Raw genomic sequence first — 13,075 nt, 5'->3', positions numbered from 1 at the left:
TTCACCACTATTGTTCTTACAATGTTTGGTTGTAAAGTTATATCAACTCTGAAATAATAAAAAGACATTAAATAATTAATATCTATATAGAAAATGGTGTAATTGGGGAAAAAAATACACAATACACAACTTTAAATTGACCGAAATAATATATTCAAATGTCGAATGTCTCTTTATCGCGTCTTTCTCCGTTTCAAAGCCGTCGTTAACACCTGTCCTAATTAATGAATTAATGAACATCCTCTTTTGCACCTGTCCAACGCCTTCCCCCTTCTTTCCTACACCTCATCCCCCCTCCCCCCTCTTCCCTCCACCTCATCTCCCTCCCCCCTTCCCCCACCTCTTCCCCCCTGCCCCCTTCCCTCCACCTCATCTCCCTCCCCCCTTCCCCCACCTCTTCCCCCCTAACCCCTTCCCTCCACCTCACCCCCTCTTCCCTCTACCTCCTCCCACCCTCCCCCCTCTTCCCCCCACCTCACCCCCTCTCTTCCCCCCACCTCACCCCCTCTCTTCACCCACTAACCCCCCTCCCCTATCTTCCCAACCTCTCCCTCTCTCACCCATATTGACAAGGGATACGTTGAAACCTCTCTTAAGTACGTTTCCTCCTCCCCTTATATCATAATATTTTCATTCCCGCGAGATTATCAACAGCTCTCTATCGACAACTTTCATTTAAACTCCTCATAATAAAAAGAACTTTCATCGCCAACGTTTTTCATTTTATTTATTTTTATCTTTTTTTTTTAAGTACTCCTTTTGAATAACACTAACTGATGCTCTCTTTAATAATATTCGTCTGTTACAACTTCACAAAGATGGCGGGCGGGCGTTGTGATACAAAGAACAAGCTTTTTTTTCACTCTTTGTACTTAGGTAAATGCACTTACATTATACAAGTCAGCCATGCATGTATTCTTATTTTGTGTTAAGGCATATCCGTTGTCTTACTTTTTAAGCATCTATCTAATTACATAATGTACGTCACTACGTCAATTAACGCAAGATAAAAAAATATAGGCACGTGAGTCCCTTAAATCGCTTTATAGGAATATTTTTATTTATGAAGGTTGTCGAGAGCCTTAATCTATAAATACAATATCCTTCTCACAATTCTGCATCTGATTCCTCTATTAATTTTACATTTTCTTTACCCATATTGAGTACAAGATTAAAAACTACAACATAATAACAGGTTGTCTCGAGCCTTAATCTATAAATATCCTCACAACTCTGAATCTGATTTCTCTATCAAATATTTTCGTTATCCGTACTGAGTAAAGGCTTTTAAAACACATAATAACAAAACCTAAACTGTTCTTAACGCAAAACAAAAAAACTTTTCAGTGATAACACCATATTCCCAAAGCTAACTAACTGTCCTACATAACAAGTAAACGAAAAAAAGCAAAAAAATCAGCGCACATAACAATAAATACATACTTTAAACAAAGATCATTATCAAAAATCCCTCAAGTGGTACTCACAATGAATTATAATTAAACGTCTCTAAAACCACAGCCATAATACCTGTGTCATGAATACGCCCAATCTTATTATTAGTTTGTCCTTGAAACTCCATGTTATTTGAGTTAATTTTTCTGTGACTAAATAACCTTCAAAGCGTATTCATTCTGGATGGGGGAAGACAGTGCGATGACTGTACCGTTGATGATGATGATAACGATGGTAATAACATATAATAAACATGCTGTTACTATTATAACTGTTATTATTGTTATTATCGCTTTTACTATACCGTCGATAATGATGATGATAACTGCAATAATAATAATAATAATAATAATAATAATAATAATAATAACAATAATGATAATAATAATAATAATAATAATAATAATAACAATAATGATAATAATAATAATAATAATAATAATAGTAATAATAACAACACTAATAATGATAATACAAATAACACTAATAATGATATGATTATCAACAAAATAATGATGATGATAATTGAAAATAACACCAAAGATACTACTAATAATAGCAATAATAATAATAACAATAATAACAACAATAATAATAGTTTTCATAATTATCATTATCATTACAACAGCACCAACAATAATGATGAACTTATAATGATAGTAGTAACGATCAAAATAAACACAACTATAATTGCAACTATAACATTACTATACTAAAAAAAAAACATAACAGGAGTAATAATAATTACATTTATAATAATCATAATAATCTTAAAATAGAATCACGTTTACACAATTAGCTCCACCCAAGAGTAAACAAATTAATTAATAATGATAATTAAAGGTTAATTATAAATCCAATAAAACAATTATAATCGTTACATTTATACAGCCATCCCACCCTCCCCAAAAAAATTACTAATTAAAAAAATAATCAAATACCTAATTATCCTACGCTCAATATATCTTATCCTATCCTATCCTATCCTGTCGTCCTATCCTATCCTATCCTATCATTATATCCTACCCTATCCTATCATCTTACCCTACCACCCTATCCTATCCTACCATCCTATCCTTCTATCCCCAACCTATCCTATCCTAAGACCCTATCCTATCCTCCCCTCCCCAACCTATCCTATCCTATCCTACCAACCTATTCATATTTCCATCTTATCCTCCTCTCTCCATCCTATCCTGCCTTACCATCCTATCCTACCATGCTATCCTATCCTATCCTACCCTACCATCCTGTCTCCATCCTACCCTACCCTACCCTTTGCTATCCTATCATCCTATCCCATCCTACTATCCCGTCTCCATCCTGCCATATCCTACCCTACCTTACCCTACCATCCTCTCCCATCCTACTATCCTACGTCGTCCTACCGGGTCCCAACGCCATCCAGGGGAGCTTATCACGGGCGTTCTACCGACGTGGGCGTAGAGGGGCGGAGGTCTCTATGCGAGGGACAGCGCCGTCTGCACCTCCTTAAATGGCGACCTGGCAACCCTCCGCGGAGAGAGACCATGGGAAGAGGGTGTCGCTCGTTTGTTGTTGTTGTTGTTGTTGTTGTTGTTGGCAGTGATGTTGTTTTTGTTGTTGGTGGTTGGTGTTTACTGTTGATGTTTTTTTGTTGGTGTTGGTTGTGTTTCTGTTTGTTGTTTTTTTTGTTGGTGGTGGTGTTTACTGTTGCTGTTCTTGTTGTAGTTGTTGATGCTACTTTGTTGTTTTTGTTGTTGCTAATCTGTGAATGCTATTTACTTGTTCTTCACTGTTATTCTGTTTTTGTCGTTGATGCTACTTCGTTATTTTTTGTCGTTGTTATTGTTGATAATGAATCTATGTTGCCCTTTGTTATAGCTGTTGACTTTTTTGCATGTTTTTAGTGGAATGAGGAAGTAAATGAAGGTCCTTAAGAACAGTCGGCAAAAAGAAAAATAGATTCGCAATTGCTAGTCATCAAATGTATCGAATCTTCAAAACCAAAACGGTCAACGAGATTCGGAACTTTAAAGAAATGTATTCACAAAACTTACCTCGTGGATCTGCTATAGGCCTATTTAATATTCTGACTTCCTGTCCCCTTTGCTCAATCACTTGACATTTATCACCAGGCGTTAATAACAGAATGAAGGAGGAAAATTAACGAGAGACGTAAAAGGAAATGGCGGATAATAGGATTGGAGACAAAGCAAATGCGGACAGAAATATTTTAAAAAGAAAGGAAGGAAGGAGAAGGAAGGAGAGAGAGAGAGAGAGAGAGAGAGAGAGAGAGAGAGAGAGAGAGAGAGAGAGAGAGAGAGAGAGAGAGAGAGAGAGAGCGAGAGAGAATAAGCGTGGAAAAAAAACACCCAAAAAATATGATCATGAATATCATTGTAGTTATTTTTAGTACTACCATCATTACAATAATAAAAATGATGATGATGACGACCATGATCATGATGGCGATGCTAATGGTGAAGATGACGATGATGGTGTGAAAATACAATTCATTATCATTACTACATTCACTATTATCATTCACCATTCCCATAAATACACACAGTAAGAATACATGATAACGACAATGGCCATAACAAATTGCGAATTGATTTATTTTCCCTCTATCCTTAAGGACCCTCCTTCCTATCTCTCACTCCACTAAAGACAAAAACATCATCGACAAAAGCAACAAAATACCGTCATCAGAACAAAAGCAAACATCCCCACAACCATACATACACACAATTAACTGAACCAACCACCTGTCTTTTCTCTGACGATCCTTTATTACGTGCGCTCCCTCGCCAAGCACGTCTCGATTACCACTAATACTTGCAAATAATACGAATGCGATGTTAGAACCACGATTCCGGCATCAGTTATTGTCAGAAATCAGTGAATCCCTGTATAGAAGTAATATTGGCAAGCCTCCATCATCGCATCCACAGGGCATGGACGGAACACGCATTTCCGCGGTCACACTTTCGCTCTGTCACTCTATAACGCTAACGATGTTGGTTCTTCAAGGGTGGGGAGGAGGGAGGGGAGAGAGGGGAGGGGATTCATCGATCGAAGGGAAATAGAACGCTGAATGAAAGAAAAAACGGAAGGGAGGGGGGTGGGGGATCGGGGTATTTAACACCTGATGTTGAGGTTAGGAAGAATTTTTTGGGAGCTATTTTTGTTTTTTGTATTTTTGTTTTATATAATAGTATCGCTTCTTACACACACACGCATATTTTATATATAAATATATAATTATTTTTATTGTATGTATGTATGTATATGTGTGTACATATATACATGCATATGTATATATACATATACACATGCACAAACCCACACACACGCGCGCGTGTGTGTGTGTGTGTGTGTGTGTGTGTGTGTGTGTGTGTGTGTGTGTGTGTGTGTGTGTGTGTGTGTGTGTGTGTGTGTGTGTGTGGTGTACATATGTACATATATATATATATATATATATATATATATATATATATATATATATATCGAACCTAGGTCATTCCAGGTATGAAACCGGAGGGCCAGTAGTAAACCAACCACCCCACGCGACACACTAAAACCTCGCTATCATTATTCATGTATAAGTAGATATGTAATGTTTATGGAGCTAGTTAGATCCTAGTTGCATACTCCTTTTAGTGGGTCGTATGGTATGGTTGGTTTAATACTGGTCCTCAGGTTTCATACCCGGAGTGACCTAGGTTCGAGGCCAGGTCAGGGAGGATTGTTATATATCTGTATCAATTCGGCATTGCATTATTCCATCTTTCATATATATATATATATATATATATAAACTCGTACGTATATTTGTGCAATAAACATACATGGATAAGTGCTTATATAGGCCCTGTGCAATATACAATTTCCTCGTCTAGCCAACGGTGTATGGACCAATATATAATTCTCTCATACTGTTTTCCCTTAGACTTGCACGTCCGCAGAAGCATATATCATTTCCTTTCTTTCAATCGACTTTTGTTAGTACTACCAATAATTGCAATACACTTGAAGTCATGCACTATGCTATAACATCAAAGATTTAAAAATATGAGACACTTTCTTGGAAACATTTGTTCTTACTGACACTGATTGTCATGTTTTAAAAAATATATGATGTAAATGTTATTATCTTTTCGTTCGTGGAAATGTCACCATAAAATATCCTAGAAAATATCATAATATAATATATAAACCGCTTAAAACATAAAACATTAAAAAAAAACACTTGAAACAATTACGCACCGACAAGCAAATACGTCTCGAAGCAACGCCAAGCAAGCACAAAGTCTTCCTCTTAACGAACTTCAAAAGAACAAAATAAAGAAAAAAAATAGTATTTAATAAAAAATATTGAGCATCGAAGTTCCTCACACAAGCTACGACTCACACAGCTGAGCGGAGACTGACTCAGGCTCCGATGACTGGGCGCCGTCGCTCACCTGGGGCGGTTGCCAGGGGTCGCTACGGGATGCTCTTGGAACCCCCTTCAGGACAGGCAGGTTCCTCTGGAGGTGTGTATGTGTGGGGGATATGTGTGTGCGTGTGTGTGTGTGTGTGTTTGTGTGTGTGTGTGTGTGTGTGTGTGTGTGTGTGTGTGTGTGTGTGTGTGTGTGTGTGTGTGTGTGTGTGTGTGTGTGAGAAAGAGAGAGAGAGAAAGAGAGAGAGAGAGGGGGGGGAGGGAGGGAGATAGACAAACTAACTAAAAGACTGACTAGCAGGTACACAGACAAACAGACATATAAGCAGAGAAAGAAAGAGAAATACAGGCGTTCGTGTTCATCCAAGGAATATATATATACATATATATACATATATATATATATTTATATATATATATATATATATATATATATTGTGTATATATATAGTGCAAAATGTCCAAGTACTCGCGATGATATTCTAAGACAAACTTCCCAAAAATATTTCTTCATACTGTCGTATACCTAATTGTTCACACATGTCCTTCAACAGAAAGATAATACTGGAATCAACGAGATCTTAGCTTGTAAATAAAATCGGTTAGTTGACTAGACCACTTTAAAACTTATTTCCGTAAATAAAAGGTTTATAGAATATGTAAACACTATTCTAGATTCACAGATAATGCATAGACACGTGTCTAAGAAACAGCAATGTGTGAGGAAAGTTAGGATGCAACCTTTTCCTAAATCGTGGATCATAAAACCATTTTTATTTACTGTTAATCATCACTTATATCAATACCTTAATGGAGATTTAATTTAAATATCCGAAACGAAATCCAGACAAATATTCAAAATTAAATAACAAAATAGCATATATCCAAAACCCTATTCAAATGCCGAATACCCAAAACTTATTCAAAATAACATCCAAACCCACTAAATAAATACCAAGAAAATCACCAGAAAATAAATATAAAACAAATCTTTTAGGCAGAAACTTCTCGTTTGCTTGACATACATTTCGAAGCCTTTTGAAGCGAGGCAGAAGTCCCAGTTTGATAACAGAAGCCTTTTTAAGTGCTTGTAACACTTGTCTATGCTATATATGTGTATATACTCTTTGTCTTTCTTTCTGAACGGGTTTTGAAGAATAATCGATTTGAAAGAATAATTATTTTGGCGACAAGCAGTTGTTACGCACATCTGTTAACGCGTCTGTATGGTAGTTACAATCCATAAACAATCCATAGACACATTCATGTATTTAGATATATGTATCTTTGGCCATCTGCCAAGGAATTTGTGCATATTACGGTGGTTGTGTATCCGTAGAAATACAGTAAAAATACACATACACACGTGTTCATTTACTGTATACATGTGAGCGTGCGCGCGTGCGTGTGTTTATACAATATATACATATATATATATACATACATACATACATACATATATATATATGTATACACACACATACACATATACAAAGACGTATGTACTTTTAACTTTTTTTTTGTATTTTCTTTCAACATGCATTTCCTTCTCAAATCTTAGATCACATTGGCGAAATCTACGTCACTTACCCGCCATACTTGACCTCGAAGGACAAATTCAGAGACTAGACTTGAGTAAATCAGTGCAATTCATTCACTTAATTAAGATAAACTGGAGTAGCATGTAATCAAAGGTAACAGAATATGAGGAATTAACATAATACCAAATCTCCAATGAAAGAGAACTGTGAATATTTGTAATACTATTCAAGCGAGATTGAGGTTTATTTACTTGTAAATTACAATTGTCGCCATTTTTTATATTTTTATTTATTTATTTATTTATTTTTAGTTTCCCCACAATATAAAAGGAGTTCTAATAAAAGAGAAAATCGCGTCTACTGTCATCCTAACCTAAGACAGTTGGTTTGTTAAAATTACGAAAAACCTACCATATAGACAGATAGCTAGAGAGACAGATAGATATACCCGTCTGTCTATCTCTACATGCGTATATTTCTGTGTCTATGCATGTCCGTACTTATAAATAGTAAGTGATTTGATTTCGCAGTTTCAGCAAACCGGTCGAGAATATGCAGTATCAGAGTGAAGTAGCCCTATATTTTACTTATCTGATTTTGGGGAAGTGAAAAGTAAAGATTTTTTGTGTATGAAACACTAGTAACCCGATACAAGCACAAAATGTAACTAAGGAAGGAGGAACCATACTTATCCATTTAGAGCATTAGCAAGGTGGCTATATGCCACGGGACCCCCTCCTCCCCCTCCCCAATGCCCACAACTTGGCCCCGATAGCAAGGGAGGACATAATTGGTATCAGAAAAGTGCGGGGTAAAATATGAATGATATATAGAAAACTGCTCAGTATATAGTCAAATGAAGGGTCTTCTGCCCGGACAACAACAAATCCAGCACAGAATTATCGACCATACGGTCTACTCTGCCGTGAATACGTGAAGGATTCTTTGTCTTCCATTGAGGGGGTTGGGGAGGTGGCAGCCCCCAGGAGAGGTCGATGGGAACACGGCCTCCGGCATTAGAGAATATAGTAACTTGTACATTATCATTATAGTGACGTATGTCGTGTATCTTATTCGTATTCGTATCTGCTATCGAGGCCACAGACACACACACATATATACACAGCTGTTTAAGTACTCTAAACAAATACCGGTAATAGGAAATTCCAAATTTCTTATACTCTATCTTCTACTTACAGATAATCCAAAATGATATAGTTCCCCATGCTATTGTGTTAAGTTTTCTGTAAGTTTCCATTTTTTAAAAAAAAAGGCTCAACTATTATAAAAAGATATTTGTTCTTCAAAATGTTTGTTGTTCAGTCAGTCAAACCTTAATCTTTGTTGGCTTAGAGAAGCATTTTCAAATAACAAATGGCAGTTAGTTTTTACGTTTATTATCCTTATCATCATTGTTTCATTACAACTATCATTATTCTCTCGCTTTGCCATTATCGTAATTTTGTTAGTATCGTTATTCGTACTAATATTGCTGATCTTATCACTAATATCATTTGTATCATTATGATTAGCCTTCAAAATGAGTATTACACACGGACACACATTTCAATCTCTAAATCTATCTATCTGTCTACCTCTCTCTCTCTCTCTCTCTCTCTCTCTCTCTATATATATATATATATATATATATATATATATATATGTGTGTGTGTGTGTGTGTGTGTGTGTGTGTGTGTGTGTGTGTGTATGTCTGTGTGTTTGTGTATGTCTATGTACGTATGTGTATGTGTGTGCGTGTGAGTGTTGGTATATATGTATATACATACATACATACATACATATATATATATATATATATATATATATATATGCACACACAGTGGCGTGGTGGCCGGGGGGGGGGGCGCCAAAAACGATCAGTGCCCCTCCAGCCAATTTGGAGCCACCACGCCACTGTGTGTGTATATATATATATATATATATATATATATATATATATATACATATACACACACACGTGTGTGTGTGTTTATATATATATAGATAGATATATATATATATGTTTAAATATATGTACAGATTGTACACTCACACACACACACACACACGTGTGTATCTATATATATAAATATATATATATATAGATAGATAGATATATAGATATATATGTACACACACACACACACACACACACACGGAGAGTACAGTAGAGTGCACCGCATCGGTGAATCACAGCTCTTACATGTTGTTAAATACGGAGATCAGGCAATGAGTGGTCTGAGTCTGCTAGCCATGGGTTCTGTAAATGTGTACGTTCATGTTGAAAGAATAATTTGGGTTGTAAAGTGAACGAATAAGTGAAAAAATGAAAAAGATGGTGAGGCTTTGTGAGCTGGAAAGTGAGAGCGAAAGAGAGGAAGGCGAGAAGTGACCGCGAATCCTGCATGGTGAGCGTTTTCGCGCATAGAGACAACTGCCGTGAGTACAGCTCCGTTTTTGTGTTTGTTTTATGGGTAACTATTCAAACCAGGAAAATAAAGCTAATGGAAGCAGCAGTTACAATAGAGGATCTTGAAGCCAAGGTAGACAGCATGGTAGTAGACTGTTTGAAAATACGTGAAGAAAACGTTAATATTTCAAGAATTGGTGGATAATTTGCGCAGAAACACAACCATTCAGAGAGTGAATACTGAAAAGTCTGACATGAAAATCAAAGAACTCAAGATGGTAGAAGTAGAAACCAAGATTAGCAACAGTAGTCAAATCCAGATAAAGAATCTGCAAGAAAAAAATTATGAAGTAATCAAAGTACAGGAAACTGTTAAGCAGATTGAAAGCAATTTGTTAAGTATCCAGTCTCAAATAATGGAAGAGGCAAAAAAGATGACAGCTACATAGCCCGATGTATCTAAAATAAAGGAAACTGTAAATTAATTGGAAAAAAGGTTAGAAAAAGACATCAAGATTACAAAGGAAGAAATAAAGACACTGCTTGCGGAGATGACAAAGAAATAATAATCTAAATCACACCTTGGGCAACACGCAAGGAATATTGCAAATTAGACTGATGTAAACAATGACATAGTCATATTAGGACATGAAGAAACAGTTGTAGAAGAGGGAATCCAGCGATACAACGACTGATATTCTCAAGGTCATAAATCCCGAATTCTTTGAAATCGTAAGAAAGGTAAGGTAAAGAGAGGTTATTATTGAAGCCTTAAAGATTTCTTTGATGTCATAAACTGGAAAAACCTCTTGAACGAAGAGAACCTTGATATGCAGTATTATTTTTTTTTGTAAAGTCTATATAGAATTTTTTTTACCAACATTCAAAACTGGAGCAAGAAAAGGCCAAAAGTGGTTCAAATATAAATGCAAGAAAATGAGAGAAAACAAACAGCTCCTTTGAAGAAGGTTCAGAAGACATAGATCTCAGGCAGCGTATGAAAGGTATAAAGGAGGAAGAAATGAGTATACCCCAACCATGAGGGAGCCGAAATTAGACTTTGAAAAGGATATCTTCAATAAATGTTCAAATCAACCAAAGCTCTTCCTTAACTGCATAAATAGTAAGACTAAACGTAGAGATCAAATTAGCGCCATCAAAGACAATAACATCATTTATACCAAGGAGGAGGAAATGTGTGAAATCCTTAATGAAAAATTTCAGTCAGTGTTTGTTCAGGACCCATACTTTGAAATGGCAAGTAACCGTAAACACGTAAATCAGAATATCGAAAATATCACCCTCGTAAAGAATTAAATAAAATACCTAATGAAAGAGTTGGGCAAGACTAAAGCAGAGGAACTAAATGAGATATCTAACTGAGTTCTGAGGGAATGTGCCAAAGAATTATGTACTCCATTATTGTTAGTATTCCAAAATTCAGTGAGGCAAAGAAAACCACCAAAAGATTGGAAAGGTGCCAATGTTGCACCTTTAGACAAGAGCGGCGACAAACAAAACACTCTAAATTATAGACCAATTTCGTTAACTAGTGTAATATGCAAGCTTTTAGAAAGAATAATTAGGAAACAGTGGGTTGGAGCATTTGAAAAACACGATATGATATCAAATAAATAATTTGGTTTTAGGGAAGGAAGGTCTTGCGGAGCAAATCTCCTGTTTCCATAATAGAGTTTCTGAAATATTACAAGAAAGAGATGGCTGGGTGGATTGTGTATACTTAGACTTTTAAAAGGCATTTGATAAGGTGTCTCATAGAATTATGGAAATTAGAGAACCTAGGTGGAGTGAAAGGCAAACTTCTCGAATGGATCGAAAACCTTTCTTTATGAAAGACAGATGAGCACCGTAATTAGAGGGAAACCCTCCACATAGCGACGAGTACCTAGCGCAGTACCTCAAGGATCAGTCTTGGCGCCGATTATGTTTACTATTTTCATAAATGACTTAGGGCCAAACATAAGCCCAGGCAGTTATCTAAATGTGTTTGGAGACGGCGTGAAATTGCTAAAGGATGCCTCCAAAGTCACATCGAGAACGTATTTATTTGGAGTTGTACACGGAAAATGGAATTTTACAACAATAAATGCCAAATAGTTAAGTTCGGAGAAAGTAAAAATCGTCCACTATACCAATGCAAGTTAGGAGACGTAATATTAAACCAAGCAGATAAAGAAAAAGACCTTGGAATAATCACAAACAGGAACCTAAGCATAAATGATGATAAAAATGACAAGGTTCATAAAATGCTAGGACTGATTACCAACGTGAAGAGGACATTCGTGAATGTGACCGAAAACATGGTAAAGAAGGTCATTACAGCCATCATAAGACCTGGTGCAGTGGTATGCAGTCCACACTTAAATAAGAATATAGATGAACTAGAAAGAGTTCAAAGAGCAGCCACAAGATGGGCACCTTCTCTAAAAGATATGACCTACGAAGAAAGACTACAGAAAATAGGTCTTACTACTTTGGAAGTATGAAGAAAAACAGGTGACATGATGATGATGTTCAACCACATTACAGGAAGGGTGAAGTTAGACAAAGATGACTTTATAATTTTGAACACAAGAAGGACGAGAGGACATAGCAAAATCTTGAGAGTAAAAAAATGCTAGAAAGATGTAAAGAAGTTCAGTTTCCCAAACCGAACTATTGAAACATGGAACAATATTCCAAGTTGCGTTGTGTGTGTCAAAAAAGTGCATCAATTAAAAAAATATATATGATAATTTAAATATACCAGACGGGAACAACTAGGTAAGAACAACTATGTAGGTAAAAAAACACACACACAAATATATACGTATACACACACACACACTCACACATGTATATATATATATATATACGTGTATAAGTATGTATAAATACCTTCCACGTGGCGTACAGAAGCACGTGTATGCATGGCTTCACCGCAGGCGCCCCAACGTGCCCCACGCCCCCACACCAGTACTTAAGGCTCAGGATGACCCAGGTCAGTCTCAGTCCTTTCAGAGAGTCTTGCCGATTGCTGCGGGTCAGGCTGGCTGCGCCCACCCTCCGGGCAGCCCAGCACTTAGCCTTACGAAGACTTGTATCCGTGTTAATATCTGTGTTGCTTACGCTTCTCAATAAAAGAGGTTAAGCCAACCGTCCGTTTAATCCCACCGCTGCCACCAGAATGTAAAGGCTATTAAAACCTTAAACATATGGTTTAGCAGGGGTAATTAAACGGAC

This window comes from Penaeus chinensis, chromosome 11 (assembly GCF_019202785.1).
Source record: "Penaeus chinensis breed Huanghai No. 1 chromosome 11, ASM1920278v2, whole genome shotgun sequence".
Taxonomy (NCBI): domain Eukaryota; kingdom Metazoa; phylum Arthropoda; class Malacostraca; order Decapoda; family Penaeidae; genus Penaeus; species Penaeus chinensis.
The sequence above is the reverse complement of the archived record's forward strand: the minus strand, read 5'-3'. Positions refer to the sequence as shown.